The sequence below is a fragment of the Archocentrus centrarchus genome, chromosome 2 (assembly GCF_007364275.1).
Source record: "Archocentrus centrarchus isolate MPI-CPG fArcCen1 chromosome 2, fArcCen1, whole genome shotgun sequence".
Lineage (NCBI taxonomy): Eukaryota > Metazoa > Chordata > Actinopteri > Cichliformes > Cichlidae > Archocentrus > Archocentrus centrarchus.
The window spans coordinates 2,327,176-2,337,913 of record NC_044347.1 but is presented as its reverse complement, the minus strand read 5'-3'; positions in this window follow the sequence as shown (position 1 = coordinate 2,337,913).

Sequence of the window (10,738 nt, the reverse complement as noted above, 5' to 3'; positions counted from 1 at the left end):
GCCATATAAATGCACTTCATTCGGCCCGCGGACCAGACGCAGCCGATTAATAGGCTATGAAATGGGTTGTTCAGAGCCAATAATAACCAGAGGGTGTTATGTAGTTGTTTCAGGTGATTTTATTTGCTGCCAGTTAAGGGGTTAAAGACTTAAATGAAGAATCCCCTCATTTCTAGGGGCACTGCCCCATACTAAATCTAGATCTCAACCACTGCAGAGTGGCAGTACAACAGTCACCTTCTCAGTTGTCCTGCTTAGACAGACAGTGGATGTGTGTACAACACATCTTCCAGCAAAGCGCTCAATAGGTAGAAATGATGCTGGGAATGAGGTGTCTGTTCCATGCAAGCACCAACCTTCTACTGGCTGCAACATAAAAATGTCTGTCTGGGTGGGATTGAGCCAAGAAACTTGTGCAACAACATGTTTAAATGTACTGCATTTTGACACAACATTGACAACTATGAACTGCTTTATAATGGCTGGCCGTGGTTCTGCAAAAGGGTCAATGACTGGTTCCTCAAAAATTTTAGTCTCTCCACACCACTTAGCATATACATGTGCTGACCTTTCTGCACACATAGGGCCTTGGGGGGGCAGGTGTGTCACACAGTGATTAGTGGGTGGAGCTGCCGAGTTGGTGTGGATGGGCGCTGTTGTTCAGTGCGCATGTTACATCTGTCCCCCCCCAATTTTAATAGCACTGTAGCTTTCACACAGTCATACACATTCCTCCCACTACATACACCCACATACACCTAACACATGACCCCAACCATTTTGAGTGGGAGGAGGGGGTGGGCGGGTCTTCCCACACCCGGGTTTTGTGCACCCTGCCGGGGGTAGGGACTGGCTAGTAGTTCGGGGCTGGGTTGGCTGGTTCTCTGGGGTGCCACTGGCTCGGTGCTGGTGCCCGCTTGCCCACACTTAATGTCCATGTATGGTCCGTGTATATGAGCATGGGTGTGTGACTGGCATGTATGTGTGTGTATGAATATATGACGTGTACATGCGTGCGTGTATGCGCGTGGACAGTTGGGCCTGGGTCTGTGGCTTGTTGAGCCTTGGCCCCTGTGGGACACGGTTGCGGAGGGCAGGAATTAATCTTGCCTACCGCTCCCCACTGCTCCCCACTGATTGTCACTGCTGCCCCTTGGATGTGGGTGCCTGGGGGTCCTGGGGTGCGTGGCTGGATGTCTTGGTGTGGGTTCTGGCCCGCTCCTTTGGCGGCTATGGCCTGGGGGTGGCTCGGGCCTCTTTGGCGTGTGTGTGGGGGGTTCTGCTAGGTGTCGGGCGGTTCCTGGGCATTCTCGGCTCGTGCTGGGGGGGCCGGCCTGCCGGGGGGGTAGGCTGCTCATTGCCTCTGGCTCTCTGGTCTCTTGCCCATTGACCGTGGGGGCTCCATCTGAGGTCTTTCTCCTCTGGGGTGTGTGCGCAGTTGCCATTGGGATGTGTGGCCTCGGGTCTTCTGTGCTCCTGGTGGGCCGTGGATGACCCGGGTCCCCTGGGTCTTTCTCTGCCTGCCTCTGGATCCCGGGGGAGGGTGGTTGCGTCTTCTTGCCCTCATTACTGAGTACGTTCCATGACAGAGGAACACACATACATTACTACAAACTACAGCAATACTGTATATGTGTGTGTGTATATGTATATGTATATGCATGTGTATATATATGTGAATGTGTATGTATGTGTAGCTTTTATGTTCTATTTTTTTCCTGCCCCCCCCCCCCCCCCCCGTTTTTTTTTCCTCTTTCTCTTTTTTCTTTCTGCTCTCTATCTCTTCTTCTTTCCCTGCCTGTCAGATCTGGCAAGAATAAATAAAATAAAAATACAGTTAACAAGAATAGCCTATAAAAAACTTATAGAGCACTTCTTGTAAAAACAAATATGTTTGGTACAATAATGCCTTCGGATTATCATTCCAATTGCGAAAACTGCCAGGTCAAAAAAAAAAAACAAAAAAACTTTCTGCTCTGGATCCATCTATGAAGTAAGTCACGTTCTGATATGTTACCCTGTTGCATGTCATGGCAAAACAGTCAACATCAGTGAAAAATTTTTAGGGAACATCTGATGATACATGTTCAACAATGCATGCCTGTCAGCCTCATTTAAGATTGTGTGGTGGAATGGAGACAGAGGCACCGCTGTACACTCTTCCAAGAGAAGATTTTCTGCTGACACCAAAGCACTGTGCTTTACATAAAGCATATCAGATGTGTCAATAAGTAACAAAGTTCCAGTTATTTGTGAATGCAAAATATTAACACAACCATGTCCATCTTCTTTTCATAATTCCATCTGTACGTCTGTTATTTATTTTGGTTCAAGTCCGTGTGGCAGCTTCCTCACCTGTGATTGGACAATAAAGATCACGTGCAGGGTCAGGGTCATGCTGAAAGTCTCACAAGACCACAGGAAATAGTATCGACGTTCTCTTCCGTCTCCTCATTTTCAAACTGAATGGCGTTCTGTGTCTACGCTGCTTTCCTGGTACGACAATGGAGGACGTCATCTACATTTCAACACCCCAGAAGCTCCTCATGAAAGCGGGCCTCTCTACAGCTTCAACCAGCCCCGCTGCAGATGAGAAGACACTGCTGGCTGCAATGAGCTGGTTATCTTGTCAGTTACTCAACCTTCTACTGATATCGGCCAAGAGCAGCGCAACTGAAAGACAAGATGGCGTCTATTGTGTAGAGACTCGATGCTCTGGATCTAACAAAGACTCACCTACAGAAGGACTGAAGAGGAAAAGATGGCAGCACAATCCAAAAAACTGCAGTAAGACTTGGTTGTGTGGAATGGTTACAGTAAGCTGACAGACGTATTGTGATTTGGTTTCTTATTTTTAATTTGGTTTCATCTTATAGGAAGCAGTTCACGCCTGCACAACTCTGAATCCAATAAAAGCCGGTATGATCCTCTGCAAAGGTTAGAATCAAAAAACAAAGCACGCAGTATTCAATGTGTGGAGGAGAGAAGAACTTAAACTAAATAAGCAGATAAAGGCAATGGAACCCCTGGTCTCCATTACAGAGTTCTTCACCAGAATCAACCGTGCTATTTTTAAAAATTGACAGCAAGAAACTGGAGGCATGCAAAGCACCGTTTGAATGCCCAGACCGACAGTTTGCAGCTGTAGTTGAGTTGAGTCATCCTGCACCAAGTAGTTTATATGGAAACGTGGCTATAGAGTGACCAATTAACCTAACCCCATTAACTGCATTTTTTTTTTGTACACGGGGAGAGCATGCAAATTTCATACAGAGAGGCCCGGACCAAGGTGGAATTGAACGCAGGCCTCCTACATGTCATTGTAGCTGTGAGGCAGTAGTCCTAGCCACCGTGCTGCTCTATAATGTCTATAGTGTAATTAAAAGGTGTGTGTGTGTGTGTGTGTGTGTGGGGGGGGGGGGGGGGGGGCAATAAAGCACAGTGAACAAAGCCATGTTGATGGCCCTACTCACTGGGGCCTATATTCCACACATACCCCACCCCAAGGCCCTAGGTGTGTGAGTGATGTGTTTTATGGGGTGTGGGACACAAGAAGACATAAGACCTGTAGTACATGACTACTCCCAGAAGGAGAGAGACAGCTGATTGGCTAGATAAGTAACCCCGTTTCCCACACCCCACCACAGGGCAGCAGAGAGCAGGCACGGGGGCCTATGACAACAGCACCCCAGAATAACACCAACCCTGAGGCCTGCACCCACCTACCAGGTGCGGAAGGCAACCCCCAACTCCAGTCAACCACAGATACCACACATACACACACAAGAAAGGGGACAAGACAAACTCGGCTGAGTCTGGGACAAGCTGCTCCTAACTCTCCTATGCTATTCCACAACTGGGGACAGCCGCTCCCTCACCTGATTACCCCGACACCTCAGGGGAACCCCAAAGCACAAACTGGATGTCCGATATGGCCCAACCCACCCCACCCAGGGGTGCGGTTGAGGCAGAACAGACCACCCCAAACCAGGAAGGGACCCTCACCCCAAGACCACAAAATGGCATCAGGCCAGCTCACCCCCACCACATCCAACAACTGGGGCAGATGCACTGATGCCACAAAGCTGCAGCCACAGTCTACCAACGCTGTGAAGCCCCCAGGTTCCCACGGCCAAAGTCCGCCCCCAGCCACCTATCAGGCACACAGAGAGGTGAGATCACGGCCGACCACCCCAGCTATGTAATGGAATTGATCAATGGGAACCAGAGAGAATTTAATTTGTTTAATTGTTTTTTTTGAGAGATATTCTTTCCATACTAATGTGGTCTAAAAGTAAATTTCTATATTGTTTAACATATAAATTTGTTTTGATTTCCAATTTGTAATAAAGGGTTATTGTAGATGTAGGGCCGGTTTGTGGGTAAGACCGGACCAGGATGAGGTATCGGTTAGGATACAGGAAAAATGAGGAGAGACGGATCTTCGGTTACTGGCTTGCCGCCCAGTAGCTTTAATGATGTCTGAGTAATTAGTTTCTGTAATAACAAACAACGTTCTCAATTACTGCTATTCTAACAGGAGAGAATGTAACTAAGTTGTCTCTAAATAGCATACATGTTTGGGTTCTACAATCTCCATAGAGTACCCGTTTACCCACATATACAGGTATAATAAATACACCCACACACACACACACGCGCTTACCTATGCATTAATAAGAGGACGTATCGGCCAGTAGCTTACGTAATATGCCCTGACCGTAGTTTAACACGAACAACTTAATTAACACCATAATCACAATAATATTCATGCATGCCCCATTCCGTGGAGACACAATTCCTCCCTGCTGGTCGGTAATGTCCCAGCGCATGTGCTGAACATGGATTCACAGAAGTCAGTCTGAACATTGTGCCAAACCCGGAAATGGGTCGCGCTGGGTGCGCTGAATAGAGCTATGGGTAGAACTTGATAACTCAAAGGACACTTACTTCTTGTCATTCACTTAGCTCTCAGAACATCCAGAAGGGGGGAACACGCAGTCTATATGGCTCGGGCGATCGCACAGGGTTCGGTGTGGTGTGGTCGCCATTACACCCTCTCACAGTTCTCTCTCTCTCTCACCTGATACGCTAAGGACGATCATGCAACATCGGACAGGCTAGCTGCAAGATTTAAAGGGCCTGTACAGTTTCGGACCAGACCTTTCATACACAATTCATGAGGATAATTTTCTTAGCGATGGATAATACAGTAAGTGTTTAAGTGTTTTGTGATTTTTTTTTCCTTTGGATCATTAATTAGTTAAAACTTAGGATAGAACTGGGCAAAGTTTATAGGTAAATATCAAATACTTTATCAAAATAAAAGCTTTTTATTCTGAAACATTAGAACGGTAACAAAACAATTTTCCCCATACATTATGATGTCTGGATTTTTTTCTTAAAATGTACAAAATGATCACTCAAGAACAAATTAAAACTTTTTTTTCAGGTATAGTTTTCAGAAAGTATAATACAAAAATTGTAATAAAAATATCCCTTCTGCCCTGGCACGGGGGTTTCCACTGCTTCTTGGCCTTTGATGCAGGTTGCTGATACTTGGGTTCTTGTTGCCATCCTGTGTTGTGATGTTTGGACTCACCACACTGACTGATTTGGTTTCTGATACTCTCTTTGTCCTTGTTTAGGGGTCTGGATGCAGATCGTCACTGAGGTGCTTTTATTCTTGTTTATTTTATTTTGTAAAGGGGAAGGAAAAAAATCTTGTGATGAGTTGGGATCACTACATTAAATTTGGAAGGGATCACATGCATGTCTTCACAAGTGCATGAACATGGGCACAAGTTTGCTCACAGGGACATGCATGCATGAGCGCACACATGAGGTATACACACACACACACACTCCAAAAAAGAAAAGGGGGCCAATGATGTATTAAAACACTACCAACCACCAGATACCCCATCCTGTAGCAGATAGAATAATTTTTTTTTTTTTCAGTTTCCTGCCTGTTCATGCCGCATGGCTGGGGTACATATCAGACTTTTTTCTCTGAGGCCCTTAAAAAAAAGAAAAAGAAAAAATATATATCCCTTCATTCACTAATTAATTTTTTCTTAAATAAACAAGCTGTACAAAATTATCACTCTGTCATGCTGCTGGGCCGTTTGCTCAGCATTTTGTGTTTAGTTCTGTTTTCACTGGGTTTTGTTATTTTCTAGTTTTGTTTTGATCTTCCTTATTCATCTTAGTTCTGGCCTTATCAGTTGTGGTTTTCTAGTTCCCTTTGTTCCTGTCTTCCCTGTGTCTGTTTTTCTGTATTTTTCCTTGGTCCATGTTTAGTTTTCCTCTGTGCCAGCCCCCTGTGTTAAGTCTGCGTGTACCTTGTTTGGTGTTTCCTGTTTTATTTTGACAGTCTTACGTTCCCTGTGTATTGTGTGGAGTTTTGCTTCCTGTGTTTCATTAGTATGATTTTGTCCACCTGTTCTCCCCTGCTGTTTCCTGTTTTCCCCTCTTCATTCCCGGTGTATTTATTGTCTGCGTTTCCCTCTGTTCCTTGTCGCGTCCTCCCTCGTGGTGGTGTGGTTTTGTTCCAGTCTGCCATCTGACCATTTCTTCAGTTATATTAAGTTACCTAGTTTGTGTGTATTTTTGGATCATTTTTGTAAATAAATCTTCACCTACATTCAGTCCTGTTTTGGAGTTCTGCTTTTGGGTCCACCCTACTTGCCACACCACCCAACCGTGACACACTCCACAATTTTATAAAACATTTACGTTTCCGGCCCCTGCTTCCAGTCCATGATTTGATGTAAAAAAAAATCTGAGGCAGCAGTGCTAACCACCACGCTACTGTGTGGCTCACAATTTGGCCCTTTAAGTTACTTTTTGACATTTTGCTAACTTCTTTTAACTGGAGGGGAAAGCAAAATGTCAAAAAAGTAATTTAAAGGGCCAAATTGTGAGCCACACAGTGGCGTGGTGGTTAGCACTGCTGTCTCAAAGTTAGAATAACATCTAGGAGGGCTGGGTTCGATTCCACCTTGGCTCAGGCCCCTCTCTCTCTTTCTGTGTGAAGTTTGCCTGTTCTCCCCATGTCTGCATGGGTTTCCTCCCACAGACATGCAGTTACTGGGGTTAGGTTAATTGGTCACTCTAAGTTGCCCATAGGTGTGAATGGTTGTCTGTCTCTCTGTGTTAGGCTGGCGACCTGTACAGGTGTACCCTGCCTCTTGCCCATGGCAGCTGGGATAGGCTCCAGCAACCCTGAACAGGATAAGCAGAAGAGGATGGATGGGTGTCAGTTTGCAGGGAATAAGTGAAGACACCGGATGCGTTGCGTAAAAATGACACGAAATCTTTCGGATGCGAACCTGTCGTGTAACCTATATACACACCGGACGCATTGCCTTTTTGCTAATAAATCCTCCCTATATAATGCACGGTGGAAAAAAAATGCAGTCGACATCAAGCGATGATGTAATGAGACCCTGACGTTTATAAACAAGAGAAGGAAGAAAGAGAGTTTATGGGTTCATCCAGCTCATAAGAAATCAACAGCAGGGAGAGTTTCATGGTTTGATCCCGGAGTTGAAGCTGCATCACGGATGCTTTCAGGCATATTTCAGGATGTCAGTGGGACAGTTTGAGCTCTTGTTGGCAGAGTTAGGATCACATGTGAGGAGGCAGAGGATAATATCAGAGAGCTGACTGACCCGGAGCAGCGTGTAGCTGTGTGTCTGAGGTAAAATATTATGATTTTATTGTTCCCACATCACTGTATATTCAGTACATTGGTGCGCGGTTTGAGCTATGACCTCTCATGCTGCTAAATGCAGCGCTCTGATTGGTCAGTCCTGTTTGTTTGCTTGCGAAAGTCAGAAAAATCGAACTTGATCCGAAAAAATAAATGCCGCAAAGTCGTCCTGTGAAGTGACGCGGTCGGTGTGAACGGCTGCATTAAACACAGGAGAGTCCGAAAAATATTTTTAACGCACGAAATATTCGCACGGAATTTACGCATCCGGTGTGTAAAAAAAAAGTCCTTTAAAAAGTGCTTTAAAAAGTCCACCTGTCCCAAAGAAACCACACCCCAGCAGCCCCAATGACTTCAGGCCCATAGCACTCACCTCAGTGGTGATGAAGTGTTTTGAGAGACTCATCAAGACATTCATCACCTCCTCACTGCCCACCACCCTCGACCCACTACAGTTTGCATACCGGCCAGACAGATCCACAGATGACGCCATATCCTTCCTCCTCCACAAGACCCTTTCACACATAGACACTGGTAAGGGGAACTATGTGAGAGTGCTGTTTGTAGATTACAGCTCAGCATTCAACACCATAGTTCCCTCCAGGCTGGTCTCTAAGCTGCTGGACCTGGGCCTGGGCCCATCCCTGTGCAGGTGGGTTCACAGCTTCCTGACCAGCAGACCACAGGTGGTACGAGTGGGTCACCTCACCTCATCCTCCCTCACCCTCAACACTGGATCCCCCCAAGGCTGTGTGCTCAGCCCTCTGCTGTACTCACTGTACACCCATGACTGCGAGGCCACGTCAGAGTCCAACGTCATCATCAAGTTTGCTGACGACACTGCTGTTGTGGGACTAATCTCTCACAATGAGGAGACAGCCTACAGGAGAGAGGTCTCCCGCCTGGAGAACTGGTGCCAGGAGAACCACCTCCTGCTCAACGTCAGCAAAACAAAGGAACTGATCGTGGACTTCAGCAGGAAGCAGCAGAGGGACTACCATCCACTTGTCATCAGTGGTGCTGAGGTGGAAAGAGTGGACACTTTCAAATACCTGGGAGTGACCATCTCACAGGACCTGTCCTGGACTCATCACATAAACATCACTGTGAAGAAGGCCAGACAGCGTCTCTACCTCCTCAGGCGGCTGAGAGACTTCAAGCTCCCACTCAAGGTGCTCAGGAACTTTTACACCTGCACCATCGAGACCATCATGCATGGGAGCATCACCACCTGGATGGGAAACTGCACCAAGCAGGACTTCATGGCCCTAAAAAGGGTGGTTCGTTCAGCTGAACGGACCATCAGAACCACCCTCCCCAACCTGCAGGACATTTACACCAAGCAGTGCAGGCTGAGGGCCATGAAGATCCTAAAACAGCCCAGCCACCCCGGACACTCTCTCTTCTCCCTGCTCCCATCAGGCCGGCGTTACCGCTGCCTGAGGACTAAGACTGAAAGGTTGAAGAAGAGTTTTTACCCACAAGCCATCCGTCTGCTCAACTCTGAGCCCTAACTGGACCATTATTGCACAATGTAAATATTATAATTTATAAAAGTGTGTATAGTGTATAGTATATAGAGTATAGTGTATAGTGTGAATTACTTTTTTTTATTTTTATTCTTCTTATTTATATGTGTGTGTATATATGGTTGCAGGTACAAAATACATTTCACTGTGCATTGTACTGTGTATAACTGCGCATGTGACAAATAAACACTATCTTATCTTATCTGTAAAGGCCTTTAGCTTGGTGGAAATTTTTAGAAGCAACTATTAGGGAGGTTTTTATGTTAACACTTTTAAAGCAGTTAACATAAAATACTGGGGTTAATGAAAGGTAGATCTGAGATATTTACTTTTCCACAGAGTATTTGTTAAATGTCCAATCATGGGCTGTCTAATGAACATAATTTGATTCATTTTGAAACATACTGCAACCTATTGGCTAAGGAGTAGTGATAAAAATTTGGTATTTCTAGATTACCACTGCATTTTGGCATTAAGGCCCTTTCACACCGGACGTGTAAATGGTTCGTGCATTAAAAATATTTTTCGGACTCTCCTGTTCTTAATGCAGCCATTCACACCAACCGCATCACTTCACAGGATGAATTTGCGGCATTTATTTTTCTGGATCAAGTTCGATTTTTCGGTGTGTACAGAGCCTTGCGAAAATATTCGGCCCCCTTGAACTTTTCAACCTTTTGCCACATTTCAGGCTTCAAACATAAAGATATAAAATTGTAATTTTTTGTGAAGAATCAACAACATGTGGGACACAATCGTGAAGTGGAATTAAATTTATTGGATGTGTCAAACTTTTTTAACAAATAAAAAACTGAAAAGTGGGGCGTGTAATATTATTCGGCCCCCTTGCGTTAATACTTTGTAGCGCCACCTTTTGCTGCAATTACAGCTGCACGTCTCTTGGGGTATGTCTCTATCAGTTTTGCACATCGAGAGACTGAAATTCTTGCCCATTCTTCCTTGCAAAACAGCTGGAGCTCAGTGAGGTTGGATGGAGAGCGTTTGTGAACAGCAGTCTTCAGCTCTTTCCACAGATTCTTGATTGGATTCAGGTCTGGACTTTGACTTGGCCGTTCTAACACCTGGATACGTTTATTTGTGAACCGTTCCATTGTAGATTTGGCTTTATCTTTTGGATCATTGTCTTGTTGGAAGATAAATCTCCCTCCCAGTCTCAGGTCTCTTGCAGACTCCAACAGGTTTTCTTCCAGAATGGTCCTGTATTTGGCCCCATCCATCTTCACATCAATTTTGACCATCTTCCCTGTCCCTGCTGACGAAAAGCAGGCCCAAACCATGATGCTGCCACCACCATGTTTGACAGTGGGGATGGTGTGTTCAGGATGATGAGCTGTGTTGCTTTTACACCAAACATATCGTTTTGCATTGTGGCCAAACAGTTCGATTTTGGTTTGATCTGACCAGAGCACCTTCTTCCACATGTTTGGTGTGTCTCCCAGGTGGCTTGTGGCAAACGTTAAACGAGACTTTT